This window comes from Parambassis ranga, chromosome 19 (assembly GCF_900634625.1).
Source record: "Parambassis ranga chromosome 19, fParRan2.1, whole genome shotgun sequence".
Classification (NCBI taxonomy): Eukaryota; Metazoa; Chordata; class Actinopteri; family Ambassidae; genus Parambassis; species Parambassis ranga.
The window spans coordinates 8,276,613-8,297,381 of NC_041039.1; the positions used below are offsets into that span (position 1 = coordinate 8,276,613).

Genomic DNA, 20,769 nt, shown 5'->3' on the forward strand with positions numbered 1-20,769 from the left:
AAGAAAATGCAAATACAGATTCTTTCCTGTGACAGATCAGGGCTCATTACACCCAAGCTCTCCTTTGCAATCCGGGCTGGACAATCTGTTTCTGTTTCTCTATCCTGCTTGTCTTCATTACACTATAAAATCTTTCACTCCCTTTAGCTCACAGTTTGGTGGAACGGTGAGACCAGCCAGATGACGAAAGGAATCTCTGGCTGCAGGGCAAACAATTTGCGTTGCATATGAAGCAGGACAGACTCTAGGGGGTAGGTATGGTGTGCATCATGTTTAAGTCTGCGGTCAGACGGTGCAGCGATTCATTGCTTTAGCACTCTGCCAGCAGCCTATACCTCTATCTCTATCTCCCTTGTGGGAGTTGCTACCACCTTCTCGCTCTGATAGGGAAAGACTGGAAACAAAGGAAGAAAAATACAAGCACCCTCTTGGGCTGCTCTCGCTTTTGAAACAAGATATACTATAGAGAAAAGAGTAGGAGGAGAAACAATATTGAAGCCATCAATTCATGCAGGACTCAAGAGCATCACATCTCGCTATTTGGAGCTATAATAACATGGATATTTAAAACAAAACTCTGCTTTTTGGCTCTTATTTTCAGGATTAGGGTCACCAGATCTATCAGTAATAAAAACAACCAATCGAGTTAACAAACAGTGTGGAGGTTCTTTAGTTGACCATGAACAATTATTCTCAGTTATAAGAAAATCTCTTTTGGGATGACTGTTGTTTGACTTGTTTTAGCGACCTGCAGTACAAACAATCGATGCCAGAGGGCAAACACATTGGGAAGTTATTCACAGCAGGAAGTAAATTACCTGCATTTGCATAAATAAGACACATAATTGCTAGTTGCTGTGATGCTGATCTGGTGGCACACAATATGTATGTGACTGCACCTTTTTGCACTAGAATGCGTTTGTAGAGGTGTAATGCTTGTGTGTGTGTGTGGGGCTTCACATAATTACAGCAGCGGTGGTTAACTAGGCGCCGGCATTTGTGTTAATCAGCAGAGAGTGCAGATTGGAGAGCTAACTGAGCTGGTGTCTCATGCCCTCTAAATGTATCATGGTAAAAACCATTATCTCTAAACCTGTAATCATCGCTACAGCACTCATTCAATGCAGTGATGCACTTCATGTTGATGGCTCTGCCCCAGAACACCATGTGACTGTCTAATGCATTCACTCCATATGGAGGTCCTCAGAGAGCGGCAGTGTGTGCGTGTCAGTACAGTGCATGCAGTTTGCACACTATCACTGCAAATTAGTGTAAATATTGATTACTTTATGTTAGTTATTTAACCCGGCTTCCCTGAGTTCCTAGGATGTGTTTAATAATTTACTTACTTAGAACAGGAACATGCTGAGTTAATAGTTACAGTTAAAGGGACATTTTGTCAAATTTTAAATATTGAAAATAAACTCAAAATATGCACAGAATGTGAAGAAAATGCAGCAACGATTGGTTGTTGCATAAAGAGCTGCTTAATTTTAGCATGCTAACCAGCAAGCACTGCCCATACATTACATAATATCACTTTTATGGACAAGATCGGCAAGTGAGTCAATGCATCATGGAAGGTAGAAGTAGCAAAGCCTATAGAGGTCTATTTCAGTTTAGCTCAGCCTGGAACTTGCAGTGAGGCAAGTTCACATAAGCAGCATAGCTAAGCAGATCATCATGCCGGTCGGTTGTTGGATCATTTCTATGCAGTTCAATCTGCCACCAGTCAGGTTAAAAAAACAACAACATTCCAGAGACGGTATACAAATAGTTTATAATGTAATGGAATGTGATTAAAATGAATCATTAGTGAGAGCTCTACATACAGAATCTTATTAATTCCAGACTCAGACTCAGCAGTTCCACTTATTTAACATGTCTGCAATCACACTATCACTGTATATGTAAGCAAACAGACTATGAGGCAGCATGACAGATTGTTTCCTGGTTTTATCTCTTCTCATTCCAAACACTGACATGTAGATTCTTACATACATCTCAGGATCGAGTGTCTTTGTCTGGTGTCCTTTTGAAAAGCAGAGATGCGAATCTTGGTTGATCTTGCATGTCTTAAGCATATCAACAACAGGAAGCAGCCTTCAAGGAGGTGTCGTGATTTCTGTGCCAAGGTAACACCAAGTGGAAGCAGAGAGAGGGAGCTGAGGGAGGTGAATGGGAGGTCAGAAGTTTCAGGGCTGGTGTGACTGAATCACACTTCTCACATTTCCCTGTGTTTGTGTGTTTAAATGAAATATTTGTAGAGGTCATTTAAATATTTCAGAGAGGATCTCCTGACTATTAATTTTAATCTACAAACTGCATCACCAGCAATGAAAAAGCATTGCATGCTGCTGAGCTGTTTTTATTGAGACCTAAAAATCTCTTCAATCTCTTTCCTGTTCCATTTATTCACATGCTTCACATATGCATTCAGATCCCGATGTATTTACTAGTTAAAATGCAAATGTGTCTCACTGGGAATAATGGCTGGGCCAGGTGAGATTTTCTCCCCAGGTATCCCTCTCATGCCTTTGTCCAGGCGTAGTGGGTGGTGTCCAGCTACCGCCACCCGTCTGACTCACCAGCGGGTTTCATGGGCACTTTGCACAGAACGACTGTTCTTCATGCAGCCAGTAAAACCCGCTGCTGACTTGAATGAGCCTGTCCAGCTCCAGTGGCTGCAGCAACAGCGTGGATTTTGACTCCATGAGGACCCAATTAAACCTGGGAGGGCCTCTCTGAAGGAATAATAACAATGATAAATGCACCTCTGTAGCCGGCTTAAAAGCGGCAGGGAGAAATGTTTTATTGTGCTGCCGTGTCTTGACACAATTTACTCCAGGCTTCTGTTTTTTGCAGTATCAGGAGGAACATCTCACCTTGTGTCTGTGTGCGTTTTTTTCTTGGGATCGGCCTGGCCTCGTCTAAACATTCTGATGATGTGACTTTACATCGTTAAACCTTCTCTTCATCAGATTTGCCAATAGCATGATTTGTGTATGAAAGTTGCATCTGTTATTGTAGTGTGTGTGTGTGAATACACTTGAGAGTTTGGTTGTTGGTTAGGAGAAAAATGAGCAAACTCAATATATTAATATGTTAATTGAGCTCTGGGAACTTGAAATCAGTAAGCCTATTCATCTGAATATGGAACACTTCAAATTCTGATCTTATTATGTTCTTTATTTTGGCTTGACTCCATCATATAAAAGGTATCCACTCACTTGTGATTCAGTGTGTTTTCCTCTGTCAGGTGGTAATTTAGAGAAAAACTCCTTTAATTAGATAACAGGCTTCTGTATTTCAGATTTGCACTTTGCCAGCAGTTTATCAATTACTGCTTGTGGTTTCATACTGCCAGTCAGTCTTTGTCTGTGCGCCCGAGCCTCCTCCTCACTGCGCTGCAGAGCCGTGTTATTGTACTTAAACAAATCAATTCTGTTGCAGTTGAGCTTTTTTTCCTCCATCCCCCGTCATTATGAACTGTTTGCAGTGCAGAGCACATTGATTTTTCACAGCCCTGGAAAAGCTGTTGATGAATAGCACAGAGGTATCTGGGGAGAATCTGGCTTTAAAAAGGAGGCACCCGGCGTCCTCCTCCTCCTCCTCCTCCTCTCCCGACCCATTGAGCCCCCAGCACTCCTTCACTTTCTCTTTTCAGAGAGCGGCACTTCCAACAGGGGAGAAATTCTGCCTGAAAATTCTTCCAATCATAAAAAAGAGGGGGGGGGGGGGGTTAAAAAAGTGCAAGACACAAGGGACCACCTTTCTCTCACTGAATGTGGAAGAAAAAAAACACCTTGTGGTTAGATGGTTTTTAAATTTTGGGAGCATTAGCCTTGTCCTGTTAACCAAAGCATGATCTCAGAGGAGTCCAGCATGCTGTGTGTCACTAAACAGCAGCATGATGAAAATGATACTCTACTAACAGGGTATAGCTCCAGACCAAACACACACTCTCTCAACATATTTGTACTTTCCTTTTTACCTCAACATTTAGGAAGTGAAAAAAGTTCCTTTGACTCCATTAAACTACTGCTCTCTGAACAGGAAAAGTTGAGGGTAAGACAGAAATAAACCTGCTTCTCAGAGACCTGCTACTTTAAGGTCCCATTTTATACCACTTAAAAAACTTATTACCGGTCCCCAGAAAGTGAATTTGAAGGTGTGTCTGCAGCTTTAAATGCAAATGAGCTGCTGCAGCCCATACCTTCTGCACCAGTCAGTGCTATGGTTACTCAGGATAAAACAAGGCAGGACCTTCTTATGACATCATAAGGGGCTGCAAACCTAAAGAGATGGAGAAGTGTGAAGATTTCGCATTTACTTGAGCAAACCTGAATAAATTGTGCCGCCTTTTTTACTTCACCAATAACTAATGTGATCGTTTACATGGACATGAAGCTACATTGAGGGCTTCTTTGTCATTTGGAAGTGAGATGTGTGGCACGGCAGGGCACTTTTACTGTTGCGAATGTTTATGATGCCATGCTGATCAGTGAAGAAATATCGGCTGCTGTTTTGATTTGTCCTTCACGGGCACAAGAGCGTGAAGGAGCTCATCCGTGCAGGGAAGAAGTGTACGTTTAACCATGGTGCAGATGGAAGCCACTCAAAGCTCAAAGGAATCTCTGAAATCATTCAGTGGGGTTGATATACAGGGGAAAAAGTGTGTTTGTAGATTGGTGGATAATGTAGCAGTGATTTTGTTTTCTTACAGGGAGCAGAAGACGTGAGGCGCTGGGGTGTTTCTCCTCCTGGTGTGTGAATGGGTGGGGGGGTCCTTCTAGGGGACGAATCAAGGATTGAAAACAACACAGGTGAGGAATTTTTGTTTTCTGATGCATACATTGTGGGGCCTGCAGAGCCCAGCAGGTGTCAGGTGTAATAAATTGTGTACACAAACATGAAGAGTGTGCTCACAAATGAGTGTTTCTGCTGTAGCAGGAACTGCGGCTGCAAGCTAGCAGCTGTGTTTTCGCACTGAGGTGGCTACAGTAGGTTCAATAATGCATGCTAATATCATTACGTAAATGTGACGGTTTCTAGAGTGCAGTCCTCACTTAGGTTTGTGAGGCATGGTTAAGCATTCGATGAACCTGTGCTCTCTTGTGATGTCATGGAGCTACAGTTTTGTGTGTCAGGTCTGGAAAAAAATAAAGTAGCATGTTAGTTTTGTCACTTACTCCTACATAAGTCACTAGGTAAAAATGCATTGGACATGCATTTTTGCATATGTCATTGGATGGTAGTAAGTTATTTAACAGGCTTACCTGCCTTTAAGTTAACAAAGCTTTTCTAAGATAGATAATGTAGTCAGTAGTTTGCCAACATGTTAATCTAGTTGTTATATGACAGCAATATTGTTTATTTAAATTGGAGCTCAGGACGGATTTGTGTTAAATAATTTGAGAGCTCGCAGAGCAACTCTGTATACATGTGAACAAATGAGAAGTGTTGTTTATTCCTGAGACTTACCCAGCTTTACAGGGACCTTCCTAATTAACTGAGATATTTCAGCAAAAAAAAATGTTGTGTCACAGCTGGAATCAAACAAAGCTTGCTACTGGAAGCAGATAGCAGCCTCCCTTGTCACTTCAGTGATTTAGAGAGCAGGACTTTGTTTGCTCTGATATGCGCTGTGCTCTGGTGTCTTCGGTAAACACATGAATGCAGCAGTTTGTGTGTGGCCGCCATCAGCTCTCCTTGCAAACCATGTTGATTTCATCAGGAGCACCTCGGGGGAGCTCTGAGCAACAAAGTGCTTATGTTCCATATGCAGTCCATACACACACACACAGAAGGTCATGACTATCCTCTTCATCAGCAAGCCACCAACTCATCCTTATGCAATATGAACTATAGCTCAGTGTGCATTGCACTAAAAGAGAGAATTATGTTGTGGAAAGGAATGTAATTGGTTTGTCCTCTGTATTATACAATACAGCTATGGATTAGGAATTGGGACATCCAGGACACGCACACGCACTGAGTGGATAAGAGTGGTTAATCTTGATTAGAGCAGTGTGAATGTGGAGAAATGCGGTGCCCTGACAAACATCTGCTTGCCACACAGCTGAGTGGGATAAACCAAAGTGATTATTGTGGGAATGGCAGGCGAGGTAGACGGTGATAGCCAGAGAAACGAAAGGGGGATGTGACACGAACAGGGACATGACATGAGTGCCTCACAGTTACCTCCCTCTCTCTCTCTCCCTCTCAATGGCAGACGTTTCCCCTCTCGCTGTAGCCTTTGTAGCCAGGTGTGACAGAGAGGCTGCAGTCTCTTAAACATAGAGAAAGGGACTTTACCATAATACCATACAACAAACAACAAAAAAATGTTGTGTTTGAAGTCCTTTTTTGCAACACAAACAAGGGACTAAGTAGTTCTGGCACACAGCTTTATTTCACTGGTGCTGGAGGTTGCCATGTCGGTCTTTTTTCCTCTATGAACTCTAATGAGTTATCGTTTTCCTCTGTGAAACATGAAGGTGTAGATATTCTGTTAACTAAAGGAAAAGGGTAAAGGGGAAAAAAACCTCCCCTTCCTGTCAGTGGTCTCTCATTCTCTGTGTTCTTGTAAGATCTGGAACTGATAAGTGAGAGGCCTGCGGTAAACTGAACAGGAAGGATAGAGGGCCTGGCCTCAGAGCCCCTGCCTCTGCACACATGTCCACCTCCCCTTCTCAGGCAGACAAAGGGAGCAGAGCCTGCCGCTTAACTTCAGGTTTCAAAAACATTCAAGCCTATTCGGAGGAGAATTGTCACTTGTTTGCGTGAACTCTTATCCTGAATAGATTTTATTTTGTTGTTGTTGTTTTTATCTAATAAAACAGACCGTGGCTAAATGAACGCTTCACAACAGTTTCACACCTCCCTTGTTTCCCTTGTCGGTCAAGTGGAAGCGCTGTATTAAACAAGCACATGACAGAGGAGCACATTGTTCAGCCTGAACACCTAGAGGTTTGAATGACTGTTAGGCTGATAAGTGCGATGAGGCTGACTATATATGGGTGTTTCCTGCAGCAGGTGCTTTAAAGGAAATGTAACACAGAATGAACTCAGCCACTCCAAACATGCTTTGCTGTACAAAGTATGCCTGCTTCGACTACATCAAAAATATGGTCATTTATCCATTTACATACAGTTAAAACTCTAAATTTATACCAGTGAGAACATAAATTACAGACTGTAACTTTAGGGTTATAAACAAGAGATTACTCAAACTTAGTGGATGATAAAAGGGCCCGGAAAAGAAGAAGATCTGTAATCTTTGTGATGATAATCTTTTCAGGGACAAGCACCATGTTTACTCAGAAATAAGGTATGTAAGTATAGGAGAAAATAAGAAAACATGCTTGTTAAAGCAGAATCTATTTATGGGTGTTTTCTAAACTATGTATTAACATGCACTTTAGGTGCATTTTGCATCGGTCTGACATCTTGTGAGAGAAACCTTTGTGTCAGCATGACTTTTACCTCAAAGGTTCATTGTTGATGTGCATCAGATAAGTGGCTAGATCATCTTCCTGTACCTGGCATTAAACACGGGGCACCTAAGCCAGATTTCACTGAGGGGAAACGCCAAAAAGATAAGATGGATCTCATGCAGAGTTTCCATCCAGTTCCAACTCTTCACAATACTTTTGCTTAAAAAATCGTAAGTTTTAGTATCTTGGACAAATCTTTTTCACAGCTGAGATGTTCCGAGGTGGCATTCCCATGAGAAAGAGCAAGATAACGTGCCAAAGTGACAGCGGAATTATTAGGCCATTAGTCACCAGAGGGAAAAGGAGGTGGATGAAAGCGGCATCCATCAAGAAAAACATCTCTCCTTTCTTTGCAGATAGCCTCCCCTAACTGCCACCCAGGAATCTCGTAAGGCGCTCCCACTGATGTAGGAGCTGGAGGGCCGGGGGGTCAGGGAGCACAGCCGGAGCCATCTCTGTTGCTGCTGATGACCCGGCCGCCTGTCCCAGGAACAGAGCAGCATAACACAGAGGCAGAACTCAGTGTACTGAACTAAAAATAGACGCGGCATCATTTCCACTTTCACATAGACACATACAATGATAGGAGCAGTGCTTCTGCTTACACATGCACCCCCAAACTAAGTCTTAAGAGGTGATCGCGAACCTCTGGTAATCCATCAGCAGCACGCCTGGACACGTTTGATTGACAGGGTGACTGCGGCACTACAAAGCGCCTGAGTGTTCAGGACAGATGTTCTCTGATGATCTGAGTTGACGTAGACCAGGGGGAAGCCATTAAGCAACGCTTGGCCCTGCTGGATCATCCCTTGCGTCTCATGCATCTTTGTAAAAGCTGTGTGGCTCTGCTCAAAGACACTGAAGAGAAAACAAAGAGTACTAAACAAATGAGCTAGTGCTCGCTTCCTTTTAATGCAAAACTAAGCTGATATCTATTTGACATACCATTTACTGATAATTTGTCAATTTCCTGGTCGCCGTGAATAGCTTGAATAAGCTATGCTTCACAAGCTAACAGATTAATTAATGACATATATATAGTGATATGTTTTAAGAACACTCTGGCATTGAGGTGTTGTATGCAAGCAGATGTTTAGCTGCAGATTAAGACAGTGGACTCACACAGCTTCTACCTATATGATCCAACCAGGAAATTGACAAGTTGATGATGGCCTTGAATTAGCACAACAGCTAATGACTGCCATTCAATTGGCTCGGTTTGAAGATGTATTTACAGCAAGATGAAGCCCAGATCCTGTTTATGTTAAAGTTCATGCATATATATTTATATGCCATGAATTCAACAGTGACCATGAGATGGTTATCACCATATTGAGGAATGCAAGACCCTTGCCATAGTTTGAATGAGTGGAGTCAGGCTCAGCCCCTTTATGGAGGTCTCCTACTGTCATTGCAAACTTTGTACATTGCCACTGACTGGGTCTGTGGGCCCAAGCAGTGTCTGACATCCATGCTGATGCCTACAACAATGCTCACAACATAGCATTTCACGTATATACAATATATTTTAGTCTTATCTTAGAAGTTAGAGGAGACCAAAAATCAAGCTAAAAAAATATTTATACTAAACTTACAGTCACAGGGCTAGTAAAATCAAAGCTGTGGTTCTGTCAAAACCGTCACACAGTTGAGTGTGGTAAGTCACACCTTTTTGAAAACTCCGAAATGTATGTCAGACAAAATCTAGACTCACTCGATAATTTTTGGGATCAAAAGCGATGATGAGGATGGTGATACTGATGCTAATCCCACTGAAGGGGATGATTGAGTCATCAAGGCAAAACAGCTGTCTTCTGTGCCGCCTCTAATGGCTGATGATGATGGTAGCAGAGTGTAAGTGAGCGCAATTGACAGTGGAGTTTGAGCTTCCTCGGGTAGAGGGAGAAAGAGTAAGTCTGAGCAGAGGGAAGCAGGCAGCAGGGTGGCCATGAAACATTCATGCACCTGGGGACTCTTTGCATAAGGAGAGCAAGCTGAGCCAGTAATGAAGTAAAGAGCAGAGGACTTTTAATGGCTGTTTGTCCTTTTATGAGATTAGCTTTAGTCTAGTTCCTCATATAAACTGCATTAAGAGCCTAATTGCAAACAGTGATATAGTGATGACTCAGTGCAGTTCCTTATAGAACATATTTACTTTTGGATTAATCTAATTGCGGTTAAGATTATTAGAGCCACAGGTGCAAGGCTGGTTATAGCCAAGAGCTGGAGAGCAGTAGGTAAATTATTCCTGGCCAATCTGCTTCGGACTGTTGACATGACAACCATGCACCAAATGTGGATATCCCCAGTTGCGCCGTTTGAACATTTGTCCCTTCTAAACTCACCCTGAGAGCTCACACAGGGACAGAAAAGGCAAGAGAGCAGAGCAGAGGAATGACGAGATGAAGAGGAGTAGAAGGGGAGAAGTAATATTTAGACAGCTGCACGTGTAGTGTCATGTATCGCTGTCAGCGAAGGGGAGGGGGTTCGAGGCGGAGGGATATTTCGGTGTCCTCGGCTAGGCCTCAGACAAACTCTCGCTGCAGTATTGATGTCACTGCACCCTCCTGACAGCAGACTGTAAATCACAAGACACAGTTATCTATAGATTTACAAACACCTGCTGTCTCTGTCCCTATATCATAGCAGTATATTATATATGTGTGCTGAATAAACTGAGAAAACCTGTTCAAACATGTTTTGAAGGTAATGCATTCGAGAACCTGATCCAGGAGCTTGCTGTCAATGTCTTCTGTCTCTGTACAGTAAGTGCGGTTGTATGAGACAGCTGGTCACATGTCTGCGGTCCTGTGCTAGACTGGCCCTGTGCCTTGAGGTGGTGGATGGCAGCTGACTGCTCTGATTCACTGGGAACTCGACTTGTGAGCTGTGTGCCTCACAATGGATTGACTCATGGGGAGTCGATGGTGAGGTTGCTCAGTGTCCATCTCTCGACCGTTTTACTGGAACTTTCTCTTTGACTCCTTTGTGTTTGAATGGAGATGGCGGTCTTGTCTATGACTGTGAGCTTTAATGCATTGTTCCAGTGGGAGCGGTCAGTTTCTCACACTCACCTCACGTGATAACTGGCACTGTTGTCCAGAGGAGGGTGGGGGTTTCCAGTCAGCTGCTTGCTTGACCTCTTGGCCAAATTATCATACATTATTATTTTTTTATATACTAATTGATCATACATCACAGAGTAGGATCACCTCACAAATATTTTTGTACATTTGGCAACACGCCTTACCTCTTAGTTAGTGGCTGTATTTTGTAAGATAAAAATCATATTTCCGGTGTAGCGTGCAGCCTTTCTAGTTTCCTACATAATAATCACATTATGCTAGCCTTTTTAATAAAATGCCAGTGATAATTATGCACAAAAGAGCAAAAAAATAAATTGAATTGTATGCTGTGTTTTTGTAGCCCTGCTTCCTTTTGAGCTCTGTGTAGTCATGTGATCACCACCGGGGTAACCAGTTGTCTTTGTGCTCCACTTTTTGCCTGGTGACAGCATGCAGAGACACAACATTAAATCTCTACCTGCGGTCATTCTCACTCCCCTATCGCATAATAACATGTGCAACACCCGCACAGCAGCCACTAATTGCTGCTGGATATTAGAGCGAGGTCTCTTAAGACACTGACCTTGCTTTAGCCAATCATAACAGAGTGTGTTACCGGGTTGAGCTCTGATCAGAAGAGTCCCCGCAGCATGAGCAGGAGAAATTAATTATTCAGACTGGTGAGCTCGGACCTTTTTTTTGCTGTACACACCGCATTTAATGACGTCTATAATGGTGTCTGTTTGAGAGATTAATGCTGATGTGAGATTATCGAAGCATAAAATGCACAAAAAGAGCAGTCACACAGCTGTACACACGCCAGGTACAAACACAGAAATCAACACATTTTTATTTATTGTTCTCACATTCATCGCTTGGGATCTTATATCTCAATTGTTTCTGATTTTGTGATAGTGGGAACATTTTTTTATCCTGACATTTAAAAATAAATATTTATTATACAAGGAAATGAGGAGATTAGAGCTTTTCCTCAAAATATTTACATCTGTGCCACCACTGTTTAGCCTTTACAGTGTGAGGAGTGTATCAGGATCAGCAGTGCAGGGTTTCCGCTGACCTTTAAAACGAAGAGTTTGGATTCATAACAGTGTGCTGGTACGAAATACTCATTTATAGTCAGCATAACCAAATCAATATCAATCTGTGTGCTTTATTTATAATGTTATTGGTGCTTTATGGGGAACTGAAGCCTTTTTATTGCTGTTTTGGAGCCACCAGACTCCAGATTTCAGGAGGTGCTGCTGACCTACTGCTGTGTAACTTTGGGAACATGAAAAGTTCATGTTCAGTGTTTTCATGCATCAAAGGGACACAATAACACAAACCAACTAACCAGTTGTTATTACAGTCTGGTGGGTTTGATGTGGGTGATTTTTTTTTTCTATAAAGAAAAAATGTCAAGCACTGCAGCTCTCCCAGCTTTTGTGTGTATTCGCTGTAAATAGTGCTGAGCAGCAGCAAGGTTAGCGACTCTAGTTGCATCTGCATTATGCTAATGTAATGAGAGCAGGAAGCCAACGGAGCCTAGTCACTCCGGATCGCTGCGGGGAAACGAACGTCATCATGCAAATTATCAGGATGGCTGATCGCTCAAAAAAAAAAAAAACTAAAAAAGTTTTTCAACAAGAGATAAGCAGCCAAATCGGACCTCACCTCTGCTGGCTGGGGCCGGAATTCAGATGAACTGAGTTCTGCTTTTGATATTTCTTTCTAACCAAATGCTTTTATTGTGGCCCCGAGCAAACATGCAAACAATCTGGCCTGTGTGTTTCCAGTCACATGGGCCTGAAGTGCTGGAGAGTCAGCGTGTCCGTCCTGGTATTTCCTGAGGCTTCGTAAACATGCATGCACACACACATTCTCTCTCTCTTTTTCCTCTGTTGCACACACTTTGGCACACACTATGATTATTATAAAATCAATCAGCAATAAGAAAATGATATTGTTTATGTTGAGTAAAAGATGGACTGTACAGGACAGAAGCATTTAAAAAAAACACTGAGTGATGTGCTATTATAGTTATATGTAGAAAGACTCGAGAATCTGTAGAGAGAATCTGCTCCCAGTGTGTGGTTACTCCTGACTGACAATAGACAAGTAAAACTGAAGGAAGTGTCACTTTAGATTGTACTTCTCCTTTTGTGCCCTCTCACATTCATCACAAATATATTTACAATAAAATAAAGGGAAGGTGCAAAGTGCACAGCTAAAAAGTTTCAGCTACAACAGCAGGCAGCACTTCTTTTTTTATCCAGCATTCAGATCACTAAAAGCGTATTTTTAGCAATTACAGCACCACTGCTAAGCCGTTAATGGGTGGTTGTTTGTGTGCTAGTGCGATTATTGCTCTGGTCTTTGCTAAAGGATGGACGTGCATTAAATCATTATTCGATTTAACCAGTTAAAATGTGTGCGAGTGTTTGTGTGTGAGAGCGTGCACACTGGTTCATGTAATTGATTTGGAGTGTTAAAGTGCAGGGTTCAATGAATACTCTAATCAAAACCTTAGAGGCTGCTGCTAAATGGTAAAGAATGATTTAATGTAGCTCAGACGTGTTATGTGTGTGTGTGTGTGTGTGTGTGTCTGCAGACATCATTCACAAACAGACTGTAAATGCAGATGTTCAGATCTAAAGCTGGAATAAAATAAAATATAAACTGACATCACAAGCCTACACTTCAACCTCCAGATGCGATAAGTGCTGTCAGTATCTCTCACCGCTAATCTCTCTCTTTTTTTACCCATCTAACACAATTTCATGGTGCTGATACAGAATCTAAAAATTCAATAGCTTAACATGTATGCTGGGATTATAATTTGGATTCTCTGTGGGGGATGTAGGTCAACTGAAAGACTCTATTTCCTCAAATATTGTAATCCCCATTTGTTCTGCTTTTTCACCACAAACACAGCTTTGAGGTCTTTGTCAGGCGACAATGCCCCGGGCAGGACACTGGCTCTTCAGTTCTCTACTCAGTTTGATTTTTTTTTTTGCCAATTGCTTGCCAAAACACAGCCTCAGCTTTTTACTTTCAATTTGAACTTTTACTCCTCATGCTCTCTACTGTACTCCACTCTGCATTGCAAAGAGCTAAAGAAGGTCATGTTTGTGGTTGAACTGGGGGAACAGGATATACCCATTTAACCTTTCTGGAGGCCAGCAAAGCTTAGAGAAAGGAAGCCATTCATTTAGTCTCCAGTGATAAAGCCTCTCTCTGCCTTTTCATTGATAAAAAATACTGATTTCACCATCACTTTCCCAGACGGTTCCCTTCATTCGGTTTCGCTCAGCCAAACTAATTTTGCGTCCGTTCCTCTGGGCTTGAGGAATAGTTTTGTGAAACCATGCATGAACAGGAAAAATTGATTTGTTTATATATCATTTCAGCATAATGGGTTTTTGCCCTGATTCAGTGACAATACCTGATGTACCTTGTAGGAGGAAAAAAAAGGGAAGGGTGGGAGGATTACTCTACTCACTGGCATGTTCATATTCAGCTCCTGTGTTGTCTAAACCTGATAACAAGTATGGCACGAGACAAGGCTGTCCATTGTGGAAAGAGCTTTTTCCACAAAAGTCATTATGCTGGATCGATGCTCCCCTGAGAAACAGCAGGCTCAAACACCACACACAGACAGACACGGAGGATTGCGTCAAAATATGTAACAGCCCTGAGGCTTCTTCTTTTTCTTCTTGATGGTTCAGCAGGCCAAAGTACACACTGCATACCTGCAATTATGTGGATGTTTTTACTCAGCCTGCAGAATTCATCTAATGTCTGTCACACCATGCTGCAAAGCGACTTAAAAAAAAAAAACATTGAAGGGTTTGAAACGTGCAGGATTTGCACACTTTGCTCGGGTAGTCATGCATGCAGAGAGCTTTGGCTTTATTTGCCCACGTTTTGATACACTGTGCCTGCCTCCAAAAATGTATGCCTCCATTTATTGAAAGAAATTGAAAGAAATGGTCCTTAGGTGCGTATGTTGACTCCAACCATCATTAAACTCAAATATCGGACAGCATGTAAACTGTCAGGTAAACACCAACATTTTAAAATGACTCATGACTGACCACTGTTGGATCTGATATGTGAAAACCACGGTCAGCATATGGCTCAAAGTGCAGATTATCTGCTTTTTAACTAGCAATACGCTTCTTCAGATTTCAGACAACAAGTTCATACGCATAAACACATCGGGTTCTGTAGCCCTTTTTATGGGAGCTTTAATATTTTGGATCCAGCACTGCAAGCAACTTTTCTAAAGCCCTAATTACTAGTGAGTAGTCCAGAGAAAACAGTTCATGGTGAGGGTGGTGGTGGCGAAATGTTAAGATGGATATATAAAAACCTGAGGAAATAAAATCAAAACTGTTTAACTAAGACTGTAAGTCTGGAAGAAACCATCCTGATTTGTCCAAATCAGAGTGCTGAAGCCTCAAATTAGCTCCGGTTGAACACTGGAATGCATTTTGCGTGAAGAGAGGATTATAAGGCAGGCTTCTCTCCACAGGCAGCAGGAACGAGTAAAGCAGCTCTTCCCATGTGCGCACAAACAGTTTGGAGATGGAGTGAGAAATATGCCTTTTGTCATTTGGGTGAAGCGGCCCTTATAAAGACAAAATGAAGGCACATGTAACCTCCGTTTGTTAAATCATGGCTGCCGGTCTGTCTTTGTCATCAGCCTGCAGCCTGTCTGGGGCGGTTCCACATGACAGCAGCATGTGTATGTATGGACAGCTCATTTAGCCTCTCTGTCTTCTCTGCCTCGTGTTGAATGTTTATACCCACAGGTCAAATAAGATCTCATTTAAAAAAAAATACAGTCAGAAGCTGTGTTTGTGGGGGGTTGAAGTATTTCCTGGTTATGGAGGACAGAGCTGGATGCTCTCTCCATCTGTCTGCATGACTGCATGGTACATGGAGCTGTGTGGTGGTCGATATATTCCAGGGGGTTGTACAGGCGAGTTGGAAGGGATGGGGGGTTGGGGGGGGGGGGGGGGGGGTGACTCTGTAAATAGCCCACCCTGCATTAAGAACCGCCATGCGCTCTGTGCAGTCCTGACCTCGCTAACCAAGCCGCCGCTCACATTTCCTCAGAGCGCGGGAGGCTGTGGAAGCCAGTGCCGACTGTTTCTCCACTTTATCCAGGTCAGATCAGAGCTACTCTCACTAGTAAAGCACTGGCGCTTGTGACCCCGGTGCCCCCCTCACTGCCAGCCTGTGTCAAAATAACACAGGCAGCGCTGTGGAGGGCCGGCCGCTGCTCTTCCTGCTGTTATGAAATCACGCTGCCCTCATTTGAGTTCCTAAATATCTGCAATCAGATAAATATTTCGGATCAAAACAAAGTGTCGGCTCGACTTGATTTCCGTCTTTCTCCACATTAAGCTGTTAAAAGAGAGTTTTGCCTCGCAGCGTATGTGCAGTGGATGTGTGTGTCTGTGTGTGCTTGGAAGTAGGTCATTGATTTGGAACTTGGACACTGATTATGTGCTGGCCTAGAAATGGGCTATAATCGGTGTCTCTCATACCAAAACAGCTTTTCATAAGTGGCAGTTATTCCAAGGTCAGAAAACAGTCGCCTCACATTGCTGCACATACACACGGATATTATTCATCTCTGTTGATTGTTTCTGTTCAGTCTAGTGGAGACTGCTCAGTTTAAGACACCTTACCGCAGAAGCATAATATCATGTTCATCTTTCTTTATAGGAACTAGAATGTGCCAAATCTGCAGGCATGCCCCGGTCTGTCCTTCATGGGGGTATGGTGTACTCATTTGGATGCCATTTGAGCCAATAATGTAAATATTCGTGGTCTTTGAACAAGCCAAGACGTGATCTAATCTGTCTGACACAAAGTCTGTGTGTGCGTGTGTGTGTTTGTGTGTGTGTGTGTGTTAAAGGGAGAGTTCTCTTCATGACCGTACTGGAGTAAATCAAAGCTGGGAATTAACTGTCAGCTAGCATCATCACAGCACCCTCTCTCTGTCTCTCTTCATAGCTTGAAGCCAGCGCTGTATTAGTTTTCTGCTGTGGATTTTGCTCAAACACCCGCAGGATGAGGCCTCGATATTGTTGTGTAAATGTAACTCAGTATAGATTTAACTCTTCTTACAGACGGAGCTGGTATTTAGCTTGAAGAACTAGCTGTACTCTGTGAATGGTGGTTGTAAGAGGTCACTTTCTGTTTTCTTTTTTTTTTTTTTTTTGTTACTGTGGGTCAAGAAAAAACGTGGAATGAAGCTGTGTTCCAGGCTGGTGTTTGTGTGTGTTGTTGTTTCAGAGTTAAAGGGACGGTTTTCAACATTATAAATATTTGAAACATTTTAAAATCTAGATGGAGAAGCAGCTCTGCAGACCTCAGGACAAATAATATATCATTTGACCTGTGGGTGAACTGTCCTTTTAAAGGGCCATCTTTTCCTAATGACACCCAAAGAACAAATCTGACTTTGCATATCATCTTAGGTTTGCATAAGAGAGCGCTCCTCCTCCTCCTCCATGTGGCCCACATGAACGCTCCTCATGCTCGGAGCATGCGCCTGTTTAAATGAGCCCTCACCATGTTTGCATTTGTTTAGGCAGAGAGGCAGCAACCAACAAGCAGGCACAGACAAAATCCTATCAAAAAATGACATCAGCTGCAACAGCTGCAGGCTGTGGCACTGGGAGGAGGGAGAGAGAGAGAGAGAGAGAGAGAGGGAGAGAGAGAGAGAGAGAGAGAGAGAACAATTGACCAGAAGCGACACGGGAAAGAGAGGTGACCTGATTGCTCAGCTGGCCAAGAGCACGGGAAGGAAGCAGCAGGAAAGGCTGGTCCCCTCACTCTGGCCTGGTCTCTGCTGCTGCTTCTGGTGGGTCCCTCTGTGGCCTTCCTCTCCACCCCCCCCCCCCCCCCCCCCCCCTCCCCGCACCTCCACCCCCAACCTCCTTCCCGCACTGCTGCCTGTCACGGCTCACTACATCGGAACAAAATGATCAGCTCTCACCTCCTCGTGAACACGGGTCATCATGGTAGCCATGCAAAGGCTGGGCCCTTTGTATTAGATAGGGATCACTGATATGTGGGAGGAGGAGCTGATGCACAAGGCTGGAGAAGTCAATATTGTTTTGGTTTTTATGGCACACATATGTAAGGGTGTTTAGTTTTTATTATTTTATTTATTAGCGATGGCCTTGAGGTTACCAATTTTGTGGTGCTATTAATTTCATCTCACTGCTCTCGAGGAATTATTGGATGTGCATGTGTTTTAATGATGCCTCTCTCTCTCTCTGTGTCTACAAGGAAGCACATCAAGTACCTCTTTCACAATTCCTGTAGCTCATAATGTAATTAATTCTAATCGCAATCATCGTAATAGCTTTTCAGATCAAATACCCAGGAGCAGTCCTAACAAAATAATCCATTCCTCTGAAAAACAAACACCCAAACTCACTCTCTCTCCCTCCCTCCCTCCCTCCCTCTGTGTTTGGCTTTGGCTTGGAGAGAAGAGCAGTCAGTTGGATTGGGGTGGGGGGGACAACAGAAAACAGAAGGACCTGCACATTTGCATACCTTTTTAGCATGTGGCTGAGGGATCCTTTATTAAATTCAACCCCCCCTCTCTCCCTCCCTCCTGTGGGGTAGGCCCAAGCATGGTTGGGTGTTGGGAGGAGAGAGAGGAGGGGGGGGTCTCATCTTGGAGACAGGAGGCACCATCTGAGCGAAGCAGACAAATAATGTTTCCAGACAGGAGAACAAGGTGGCAGCAGCGGCCGAGCTCTTTTCAGCCGCTACAGACCCCCCCCCCTTCCAGTTTGAGTTTCGATGGTGGGAAGGTGGGTGAGGGTGGGGGGTGCTGGTTGAAAACAAATAGGAGGACTGTCTATTTAGCCTCAAATTAGTAATCAATTAAACAGATTGGCTCTATATAATTAGTTCATTATTTAAATCCAATCATCCTGCTTCCCTAATATGAAAAGTTGCTTTAAAGTCATCAGAAATTAAATGTATGTTTTTTAAAAAAAACATTTGGTCAGGACCTTAAAATTACTGTTAGCATTTAGTGGTGTTTGCTTTTTCACTTTCAAATTTGGCAATGATGACTTGTTCAAAGATTAAAGATACATTTGTTTAATTATGAACTACGCTTTATATTAACTTTTTAATATTATTATTTTTTAATGATAAACTAATATTAGGCTTTTGGTTCATTGGCTTTATAACATTCATAACCTTTTATGTGATGTATTTGATTTTTCAATAAATATAGGGGTTTCATGGGTGCCATGAGTGGAAGCAGCATTAGCAACACTTACCAAAAAAAAAAAAAAAACCCTCAGTCTTTGCTGTTTTTGCAAGCCCCACCTTAACATTTGGCACACCAGAGGCAAGGGGGATGGGAGAAGGAGTATGAAGTGAAGAAATATCACAGATGTTAGTCTGCATGAACTCCTTCCCTTTTACTGCCTTCCTGCTCAATCTGGCCTCTTTAGCCTCTGTGTTTTTTATTTTTTTCTTCGCTTTCCCCTCCACAAAAGACAAATGACTTCTCCTAACCTAATTTCAGTTGTAGCATGCAAGGGGTCTGCCCCTGCGCCTGCCGGTCAGCAGAGCTGAAGTAGATACTGTGCAGATTCAAGACACTTTGGAGCCCATTTGGCTATTTTTCTATCCAGTGTCCTGCCATGTGTCTCTGTGAGGATTTTCCATGGAAAACTCTGTAAACAACTTACATTTTCTCACATTAACTTGTTTTTGTGTCTATGTGTTCTGTTGCTTATTCATGCATGACAAAGAGCTTTGCACTACATGCTGCAGGGCCAGTTGTCTGTTTGAAGAGTGCGGTGGAAACAGCAGGGTTAGTGTTTCAAGCAATGCTATGACCACACTCTTGTGTGTGTGTGTGTCTGGGGTTGTGACTGCGACGGGGGTCACAGTTGTGTGACATGCTGAACCCAGTCTGGTGGCAGCGGTGCTGCTGTCACTCAGCTGACCTCACAGCGAGTTGACTTGCACGGTTCCTTTAAAGTGTAATCTTTAATTTGGTTAAAGCGAGGAACCTCATCGCAGTCGAGAATTTTGCCCGTTGAGATGCTCTGGAGTGATAAAGGGCAGGAAGTGGCGGATTGTCTTTGATTATTTGGCATTTCTCTATTTCCCCGGGGACATGTTACTGCTTGTCTGGCAGAGTCTTTGCCATAACTAGGAGGGACCTTTGATTGGATCCTGATGCGTGGACAGCAGTTGTATCTCAGGGGTCCAAAGCAATTTATCCAGAGGATATTAACTGACCTAATGGCCATATTATTTGCACAGTACTAACCTGAAGGAATCTCCATGTGTTTGTGAGGTGCAGAGGTTTCTGGGGAAAGTGCACGTTAGTCTGTAGGCAGCTGCATATTTTCATTTTTACCTTAATTTGAATTAAAACATGCTTTTAAGTGGTCTGTGGGATTTTTTTGTCCTCAGGATGTATTAGAGGCCTCAGAAGGTACAAATCTGTGCCGCATGGACTCTCTGCTTCTCTCTCTTCCCCAACAGGAACTGGCTAATTTCCTGAACTTGATATGCCATTTGGTCGACGCAGAGCGAAACATCTGAGAGAGGGGATCTCAGAGAATTCTCCACTTTAAAAAGCTTAATGAGTGTTCAAATCTGTGGGTCAATGCTTTTTAACGTTTCACAGGTGGCGCGGGAGTTTTTTCCTCGCTTGACTTTGGAGGCACCTTAAAAGGTAAAAGCCAGCAGTCAGGAAATGAAAGAGGAGGAAGAGTTGTTTGGGTTCCTCAGATTCCCTGCATGCGCAGTCGTTGCCTCATTAGTGAAGTCATTTAAAATGTCAAAAGGCACTAGATCACCTGCACTGCCTTCTATGTGTAGTTCTTTTTATACCTACTTCAAAGAGGCTATGCTTATCTTGGCTCAGCCTCCATTCGTGGACAGTGACAGTATCTGTTTCCCCAGTCTCAGTAGAGCTTGGTGTCAAAGGTCACGACTTTAGCTGGAGGTCATCTGTCTGCTCAGCTGCTGGTTGGCAACATGACCCTCTCTCCTGATGGTCTGACCTCCTCCCCCTCCCCTTTTTAACCCTCTCTCCTCTCCTGATGATCCTACAAAGTGGCTAACACGTGTAACTTCCTGCATTGATTTTGCCGAACCTTTGCCCACACTGCGATCTTTCCACAACGATCGCT

General features: G+C 43.1%; 1 protein-coding gene across 3 annotated transcripts in view; it reads left to right on the forward strand.

The window, feature by feature from the left end:
• The window catches only part of LOC114452199 (zinc finger MIZ domain-containing protein 1-like), an 86,662-nt gene that overhangs the window by 18,522 nt on the left and 47,371 nt on the right, over positions 1-20,769 (forward strand). For 2 of the 3 annotated variants that reach the window (XM_028431378.1, XM_028431379.1), the window contains exon 2: positions 4,727-4,826. The exons of the other annotated variant lie outside the window; for it this stretch is intronic. The gene's annotated coding sequence lies outside the window, so the exon portion shown is untranslated. The remainder of the gene's footprint in view (positions 1-4,726; positions 4,827-20,769) is intronic. 3 annotated transcript variants of the gene reach the window in all.